Genomic DNA, 9,942 nt, shown 5'->3' on the forward strand with positions numbered 1-9,942 from the left:
TTCTTGAGCTGATCTTTGAAATTTTCTGTTCAGCTCCTGGACCTCCTCATTTCTTCCATTTGCTTTAGAATCTCTATGCTGGAGAGCAGTTTTTAGTGTATCTTCTGACATCCATTTTGACCTTCTCCTTCTTTCTTGTCTTCTCAATGACTTTTTGCTTTCTTCATGTATGATGTTCTTGATGTCATCCTACAACTCTTCTGGTCTTCGGTCTTTAGTGTTTAATGCATCAAATCTGTTCTTCAGATGATCTCTAAATTCAGGTCAGATTTATTCACAGTCATATTTTGGTTCTGGTGGACTTTTTTTCATTTTCTTCAGCTTCAGTTTGAATTTGCATATGAGCAATTGATGGTCTGTTCCACAGTCTGTCCCAGGCTTTGTTTTGACTGGTGATATGGAGCTTTTCCATCGTCTCTTTCCACAAATGTAGTCAATTTGATTTCTATGTGTTCCATCAGATGAGGCCCATGCTGTCTAAAGAAGGTATTTGAAATGAACAAATCATTGTTTTTGCAGAATTCTATTATGCATTCTCTAGCATCATTTCCATTACCAAGGCCATATTTTCCAACTCTGATCCTTCCTCTTGGTTCCCAACCTTTGCATTCCAATCACCAGTAATGATCAATACATCTTGATTGCATGTTTGATCAATTTCAGATTGAAGCATTTGATAGAATTCTTGCATTTTATGCTGACTGGCTTTAGTATTTGGTGTGTAAATTTGAATAATATTGGTATTAACTGGGCTTCCCTGTAAGCACATGGATATTATCCTATCACAGACAGTGTTGTACTTCATGACTGATCTGGATATGTTCTTTTTGACAATGAATGCAAGACCATTCCTCTTCAATTTGTCATTCCCAGCATAGTAAACCACGTTGTTGTCAGATTCAAAATGGGGAATTACAGTCCATTTCATCTCAACAATGCCTCAGATATCGATATTTATGCGTTCCATTTAATTTTTGACAACTTCCAATTTTCCCAGATTCACACTTCGTACATTCCATGTTCCGATTTTCAATGACTGTTACAGCTGTTTCTCTTCATTTTGAGTTGTGCCCCATCAGCAAATGAAGGTCCCACGAGCTTTTCTCCCATGGGCTTTACTCCATTCCAGTCATTACAGTCAACTCTACTTTGAGGAGGCAACTTTTCCCCAATTGCATTTTGAGTGCCTTCCAATGTGAGGGATCATTTACCAGCACTATATCTGAACAGTGTTTCTCTGCTATTCATAAGTTTTTTCAGTGACTAAATATTCAGAAATAGCTTGTCACTTTTTCTTCCTAGTCTGTCTTTGTCTGGAAGCTCATCTGAAACCTGTCCACCATAGGTGGCCCTGCTGGTATTTAAAATACCAGTGGCATAGCTAGCAGGATCACAGCAACTCACAATCTGCCAGAGTACAACAAACTGACAGACGAGTGGTGATAGCGTAGTGGTTGCGAATTGGGCTGTGAACCGCAAGGTCAGCAGTTTGAAACTACTAGCTCTTCCATGGGAGAAAGATGAAGCTTTCTACTCTTTAAAGATTATAGTCTCAGAAACTCTGAGCAGGGTCGTTGTGAGTCAGAACCGACTCCACGGCGCATAACCACCATTATCACTGTAACCATGTAGAAAATTTTGAAGTCAGGAAGTGAAAGGTTTCCATCCTTATTCTTCTTCTTAAGCAGTGCTTTGCTTATCCTGGGTCTCTTTCTTTTCCATATTGTAATTGTTTTTCCAAGTTTGTAATTGTTTTTCCCATCTCTTTGAAGAATGTTGTTGGAATCTGAATTGGGATTGCATTGTATGTGTAAATTGCTTTAGGCAGTATTGACATTTTCACAATGTTAAGTCTTCCTATCCAGGAGCATGGTACAGTTTTCCATTTTTGTAGGTCTCTTTTGATTTCTTGTAGTACGGTTTTGTAGTTTTCTTTGTATAGGGGCTTTGTTTCTCTGGCTACATTTATTCCTAGATATTTCATCATTTGTGTGGCTATTGTAAATGGTATTGCTTTCCTAATATCCTTTTCAATGCTATTGCTTTTGGTATAGAGGAATCCAACTGATTTTTGTATGTTGATCTTCTATCCTGCCACTTTGCTGAATCTTCCAATGAGGTCTAATAGCTTTTTTATTGAGTCTTTGGGGTATTCTATATTTAGGATCATATCATCTGCAAACAGAGAGAGTTTTACTTCCTCTTGGTCAGGCAATAGTTTTAGGAGAACATCTAGCCTCCATGATTCCAGAGTCTGGTGGAATACAAGGAAATTTGAAATTATGTTAATTTAGGGACCTTTTGATCAGGCGGACTTCTATAAAATCTTTGATCAAAATATTCAATAATACTAGCTTGGCGCCATCCAATTCTTCTAGTCTTGTGACAAAGGAGGCAGTTATTCAGGGAGACAATTCATCACACATTCCATTTTCTTTTTCTATTCCTGACTCTCCTTCTGTTGTTCTAAGCAAGTAGAGCTAAATTTTCATGCCTTGGATGACTCTTTCCAATCCCAGGAACTACACATCCAGCTAGGAGGTAGAAAGGGGCACTCAACAGGTTATTAAGCCAACTGACTGGAATGTCCCATGAAATCATGACTATCAAACCAAGAAACCAATTCCCTGTGGTGTTTGGATGTAGATAAACAGTCTTAGCATCTATTCTTTGTTGTTGTAGTTGTCATTGTTGTAAATATGTCTATTATACAACTCCATAGAGATATTAAATTTTACTCTTACGTTCCACACTTTACTCTATATACTGGGGCTTGCCATATTTGATTGGAAAGGCAGAACTCTTCATAGGTTTGTGTTACCCATATATTTCACATTTAGATTGTTTCTGTTAAGTGCTGTTGAGTTGGTTTTGACTCATAGTGACTCTGTATAGGGTTTCCATGGAGCAGTTGCCGTGTTTGAACTGCCAGACTTGTGGTTCGCAGTCCAGTGCTGATCCTATGGTTCCACACCAGGTTTAGATTAAGGTGCTATTAATGTTATATCTATGTGTTGGAGGCCCCAATGTGGCAGCTCATATGCTTCCCAATGTAGAAGAATGCTATTTGAACAAATATTAAAAGAGCAAAAAGATAAAAGGAAAAAAAAATGTTATTTAGAACAAATATCTAAAATGAAATGTCATTCAATTTTAGATGACATTATTGCAAACCTTGATGGCAGTTAAATTTTATAGGTACTAAAATGACCATTAAAATACTTTGCAAATCATATCACTGTATATAAATGCTCAATAAAAATAAATTTCTATGGCGGAAATCCAAAATCCCAGTTTTTTGATTGCAAAAATGGCCATCACACTTGAGATATAATATTATGTTCTGGTATTAGCAACTTGTGAAGAATACTTGTCTTTAAGCCTGTCTACAATTTTATGATTCAATTTGCATGCTGGGTAACATCTTGTCTATAGATTAACTTCTTGGCAAGAATGTGTAGACTTTAGGATGACCTTAAAATTTACATGTTGATTAGGAAGTCATTACATAAAATGCATTGCAGAGAACAGCAAAGTGAAACAAAAATCACAGGTATAGCTGTTAGGAAAAGGTTTAGAAAATTTAGTATTGTTCTTTTCACTCACACAAATTTAGCTAATGAGTTGATTGTTCAGTTTAACAGGGAGAATGATCTTTCGACTTCTTGATAGACTTTTTGTTCCCAATCCAATCATTTCAGACGTACAGGAACTGGGGTTGAAATTGGTTGGCTCATGCTTGACAAAATAGTTGAAGACATATTTCCTAAAAGCTAAATGTGGCCCTTTGTTTTCCAGAATTTCTTGGCTCTGAAGACATTTTGGAAGGTCTAAATACCAGCAACACAAATGAAAAGACAAAAACCTTTGTTACAGTTCAAAGTATATTTGACCAAAACTTTTAATATCCTTCAAAGGATTTTGTATTTATCTGTAAATTTGAAAGGCCTCCCATACCAAGACAGAGAGCAATACTTATCAGTGTTTTATTTTTCTTTGACTTTTATATCTTTAATTGGCATGAGGTTTATTTTGACAATAAGAATCTGTGTTCCCAATTGCTTTGAGTTAGTCAATTTTCTTTGTTGTTGTTGTTAAGTGCCGTCAAGTCAGTTCCAACCCATGGTGACCCTGTATAGGGTTTCTGAGGAGTGATTGGTGAGCTTGAACCACTGACCTTGTGGTTCAAAGGACTTTGCAGCCCAGTGCATTAACCCCAATTTCTTTAACATCATGAAAATCCTCTCTTAGTACTTACTAATTACTCACATGTACTTTGAGGACTAAGGTACATCTGACCTAAGCTCTGGTATTTTTAATGATCTCATATGCATATGAACCCTGGTGTGGTGCTGTGGGTTAATGCGCCAGACTGCAAAGACCTTGAAACACAAGGTCAGCAGTTCAAGCTCAACAGCTGCTCCTCAGAGACCCTATACAGGGTTGTTATGGGTTGGAACCAACTCGATGGCACTTAATGACAACAACAACAATGCATGTGAAAGCTGGACAATGAATAAGGAAGACCAAAGAAGAATTAATGCTTTTGAATTATGATGTTGGCAAAGAATATTGAAAATACCATAAATTGCCAGAAGACCAAACAAATCTGTCTTAGAAGTGATACAGCCTGAATGCCCATTAGAAGTGAAAATGGCAAGATTAAAAAAAAAGTTTTATTGTGAATTATGTGATAGTTTACATGGGAGAACATTAGCTTTACATTCATCCTATCATATATCATTTCATTCCATGGTTACAATCCCTCCCATGCATCATAAATCAACCAAAGTGTATATGCCTTGCAAGCCTGCCCCGCAGTCGTCAGCACACAGTCCCTCTCCCTCTCTGGGTCTACAGTCCCCAGCTGCTCCATCTCTCCACATCATTGTCTCTGCCTCCATCTCTGGCATCACTGTTTCTCTGGGTAGAGTCCTGCACTCTGCTCTTCTCCCTGGATGGTCCCAGGGACCTCCACTCCTGGAATGCGAAGTCAATCACTCCCGTCCTTTTGATACAAAATGTCTACCTTTACTTTTCCAACCCGCATAGTCAGTCCTGATAGCAATTATTCACTATTGTACCACAAGAGTCCTATCCCCATCTCTTTTCATCAGTCCCAGAAAATGGAAAGATTTTTAACAAGTGCTTTGAACGTGTTATTAGGAATGACAAGTCCTTAGAAGAAGATATCATGTTCAGTAAAGTAGTAATTGTTGTTAAGTGCCGGTGAGTCAGTTTTGACTCATAGCAGCTCTGTATAGGGTTTCCGAGATTTCAAATCTTTGTGGGAGAAGAAAGTCTCATCTTTCTCTTGAGGAGCAGCTTGTGGGCTCAAACTGCCAATCATGTGTTTAGTGGTCAGGTGCTTATTCTACAAAGCCACCACGCACCCTGGGAAAAGTAGAGGATCAGTGAAAAAGAGGAAGAACCCTAATGAGATGGGTTGGCACAATAATTGCAACAATGGACTCAAACATAACAACAATTGTGAAGATAATGTAGGACTGGGCAGTGTTGCCTTGCATTGTTCACAGAGTGGTTATGAATCAGAACTAACTCAATGACACTAACAACAGTAACAAATATTATATGTGTTTGAACTTGATTTAAAACTTCATAGTCCTGGTGTGGTGCTGTAGAATAAGCACTGGACTGCTAACCACAAGGTCAGCAGTTCAAACCCACCAACTGCTCCTCGGAAGTCTTATACAGAGTCATTATGAGTTGGAACCTACTCAGTGGCAATTAACAACAGCGACAACATTCCATTTTATTAATCCTATCTGTTTAGACATACATCAGTAACCATTATTTATTTTGGTCACTTAAGAATATGTTTAATATTTGATAATGCTGTGGTAGCATAGTGGTTACGAATTGGACTGCGAACCGCAAGATAAGCAGCTCGAAACTACCAGCTGTTCTGAGGGAGAAAGATGAGGTTTTCTGCTCCCGTAAAGATTTACAGCCTCGGAAACCCTGTTCAGGATCGCTATGGGTCGGAACCGACTCGACGGCACTTAACAACAGCAACAATGTTGTCCCAATGAGCTTTGATGGTGCAGTGGTTAAGCACTGGCTTGTTCACTGAAAGGTCAGTGGCTAGAACTCATCAACTTCTCCTTGTAGGAAAGCTGTGGCAATCTGCTTTAGTAAAGATCACAGCTGTGGATATGTTATGGGGCAGTTCTACTCTGACCTATAGGGTCACTATGAGTTATAATCAACTAGATGACTATGTTGTTGTTGTTAAGTGCTGTTGTGTTGATTCTGACTAAAGCAACCCTGTATAGGGTTACCAGGGAGTGGCTGTAGGTTTGAGCCATTGACCTTGTCATTAGCAGTCTGGTGCTTATCCTACAGTGCTATACCAGGAAACCGCAATGACTTTGGGTAATAATAATAAAAGTCCTACTGCTACTCAGGCAAACAAACAAACACATAAAAAAAATAGCTACTAAAATGAAATAAAGTTGGGGCTGGGATGTAGTTTAATTTTTATCTTTCTACCAGAAATCAACAAAAGAAAAGGCTTCACTATCTAGTCTTTCCACTTTCCCTCCCTCCCTCCCTTTCTGCCTTTCTGTCTGGCTGTCTTAGAATCCTTGCCTCAATTATAATATTTGAAGCAATTCAAACAAAATTGCAGACATTATAAGAGGAGTTGTCCTGGTTGGGTTGGGGACTGTCCAAAGGACCCCCCACTCTGTAACATCTCCCACAACTAACTCTTGACATGTTTCCTTGTGCTTTAGGAAACTTTTGAGAAATCACCTTCTTGTTGGCAGTTCCAAGGTATGTTTTTATTCTCTGCGTTTTCACAAATCTTGGCAACACTTTAAATGCATTGTTAATATCACAATTTACCTAATGCATTTTCAATGTCCTCTTTAATTCTTCCAAACTACTGAAATGGCAAGATGAAAAGAGATTTATAAAATTGCTATGCATTATGTTACCTTCTAAGTGAGTGGTTTATTTTCTTACTAAATGGGTCTACATTTATACTCAATCGTCATCAACAGATAACACATTAGAAGTAAACTTCAATTTCACATTGCAGAGGAGGTGATTCCAATTTAATGTTGTTTATCATAGAGAATATGTCACTAAATCCAGTTTATGGAAAGATTATGCCTTTTAATTTACTTTTAGAGAGGGAACTATCTTTTCATGAGAAATTGCATTAGCTATTAAAAAAGTAATGTAGCTGTCGGTCTGCGCAGTTTCCAGTAAGCGTGGGTAGGTTGAATTGAGAAAAATAAGCCAGATTTTTTTTCCCCAGTGGTAGTCTGGGGTAGATTCCAGGGCAGGTTCTGGCACTAACCAACGGTGTGACTATAAGGAGGGAGTAATGTAACCTCTAGGGTCTCATCTACAACAAGAGGGGTCCAGATAAAATCTGGGAACCACAGCCTTTTGAGACTTTCTGATCAAGAGGAGTTGCTTTTGTTGTCTGAGATGCCCTGCTATCACCAGGAAATGAAACTGGCTACATTAAAATCATTGTGTAGAGAGGAGGAAGGAAGAGTGCTTCCTTCTGGGCCAACTTCCAGAAGTGGTGGAGTGTGTATAATATTGTTTTGGGGGAATAATGCTGGCGAGGATGGTGGTGGTGGTAATGTGCCGTGGAGTCGAGTGGTAGGATTAGGGAATTAGATGGTGGTGCCATTTTGAAGATGTCCAGATGAGTTTTCATCCAGAGTGGGTGATGTTGTTGTAGTTAAGCGCTGTCGAGTTGCTTCCTACTCGTAGCAACCCTGTATAGGATCTGAGGAGTGGCTTGGCTGGTGAGTTTGAACTCCTGGTCTTGCTGTTCAAACTGATCTTGGAGTCCAGTGCATTATCCTGCAGTGCCAAAGGGCTAAATTGAAATTTATTTATGAAACATTTATGAAAGTGTTACACTGTTCAGTTTACTTTTAGGGCACCCTGATTTGGTACCCTGATGTGGTGCTATGGCATAAAGCACTGGATCACAAGGTTAATTTGAACCACAATGCTGGTGATCAATCACTCTTTTATAATGACCGAGCATGGCAGTACTCAAGAATCTTGACAGATCTTGGGTCGCAGTTTATCCTGGACAGTCCCAATTTTAACTATTTCATCATAGCAAGCTGGAAAAGAAATTATATGAGGTATGTAAAGAGTAAAGAGAGGCATTTAAGTTTAAACTGTTCTCAACTTGGTTATGTAAGCCTGTCTTTAATGACGGCAAAAATGGGATTATTTACTATCTGGGTGGTACTATTATGAGACATTCTAGCACTCTTCTAAGTCTCTCTATATTAAAAGAATAGTTATTGAAAGTTCTATTTTGTTACTAAGCCACAGGGAAAAATTACATTTAAGTTCAGAAGCTCTGATTGCCAGTCTAAGGTCCCTCCTAAACATAAAGTCTTATGCAGGGAACACAAGTACACCAAAGGAGCAGCAATCACTGGCTGCTGTTATTAAGTGCCATGGAGTCAGTTCCCCCCATACCTACTCTGAATAAGGTTTCCAATGAGCAACTGGTGAGCTTGAACTGCCAACCTTATAGTTCAAACCGACATTGCAGTACAGTGCATGAACCCACAGTACCACACCAGGACTCTGGGAGCTGTAGGAAAATTTAGTCGTTGAAAACCTTGTGAATAACAGTGGAACACTGTCAGCACCAGAATATTGAATAGTGAGTACCTGTTGTTGTTGTTAAGTGCTGTCAAGTCAGTTCTGATCCACAGTGACCACCAACCTTGAATACCTATTACTGCTGTTTAATTTTGACCCAGAGGAAAGTTGATATTTTCCCTCAATTATCTTTCAAGACTTTTGTGCACATCTACCATGTATCAGACATTCCATCAGTCACTAAGGATAGTGTATATGGTGCTGTGTGTTAATGCGTCAGACTGCAAAGTGGTTTGAACTGCAAGGCTGGTGGTACAAGCTTACCAGCTGCTCCTCGGAAACCCTATACAGGGTGGTTATGGGTCGGAATAGACTAAACAGCACTTCACAACAACAACAACAGCAACAAGGAAACAGTAAAGAAAACAAATGTAAGTAAGAAGTCCATTCTCAGGAATGTTGGGCTACATTCTTATTCTTTCTCTAATCTGTGAAGAGTCAGAATTCCTATATCAACATTTTCTCCTGTGATTTTGAGTCCCATCTATAATTGAGAAGAGACTCTAGGGTCCTTTCAAACCCTTTGATTAGTTTTCCCCATCCTCAGCGTACCTTCTTCAGGCTTGATATCTGATAATTTGTTGACCTCTAAAGATCTCTCATTACCCTCCTACTCCTGTGACCTGTTTCATGCTTTGACTAATTAATAATCCTGTATTAATGGGCATCAGTGATGACAGTTATTAAAGTATAATGTGTTTCCTTTCAAATACATTTATCTCAATTCAAATAGTAATGAAGAATGCCACCCATAAAAAGTAGACTGGTAGATCTGAGTTTAGAGCAAAAACTTTCCAGATTTCCTTCAGGTTACTATATATTCAGGCTAGATATAGGCACATCTAGATGTAGCTCTGGTAGCATAGTGGTTACGAATTGGGCTGTGAACCTTAAGGTCAGCAGTTCGAAACTACCAGCTGTTCCGCAGGAGAAAGAGGAGGCGTTCTGCTCCCGTATAGATTTACAGCCTTGGAAACCCTATACAGGGTCGCTATGAGTTGGAACCGACTCCACGGCACATAACAACAACAACAAGATGTAGCTAGAGCTGAGTTCAAATCAAGAAGGAAAAATCAGACAGTTTGATTGTATCATGTAGAGCCAACAGACAGCTGAATTTTCATGGGTGTGTTGCTGTAGGATAAACACTGGACTGCTAACCACAGGTCAGCAGTTCAAACCCATCAGCCATTCCTTGGACCCCTATATAGGGTTGCTATGAGTCAGAACTGACTTAATGGCATTCAACAACAAGAAAAACTT

Source organism: Chrysochloris asiatica, unplaced genomic scaffold, assembly GCF_000296735.1.
Source record: "Chrysochloris asiatica unplaced genomic scaffold, ChrAsi1.0 scaffold00008, whole genome shotgun sequence".
NCBI lineage: Eukaryota > Metazoa > Chordata > Mammalia > Afrosoricida > Chrysochloridae > Chrysochloris > Chrysochloris asiatica.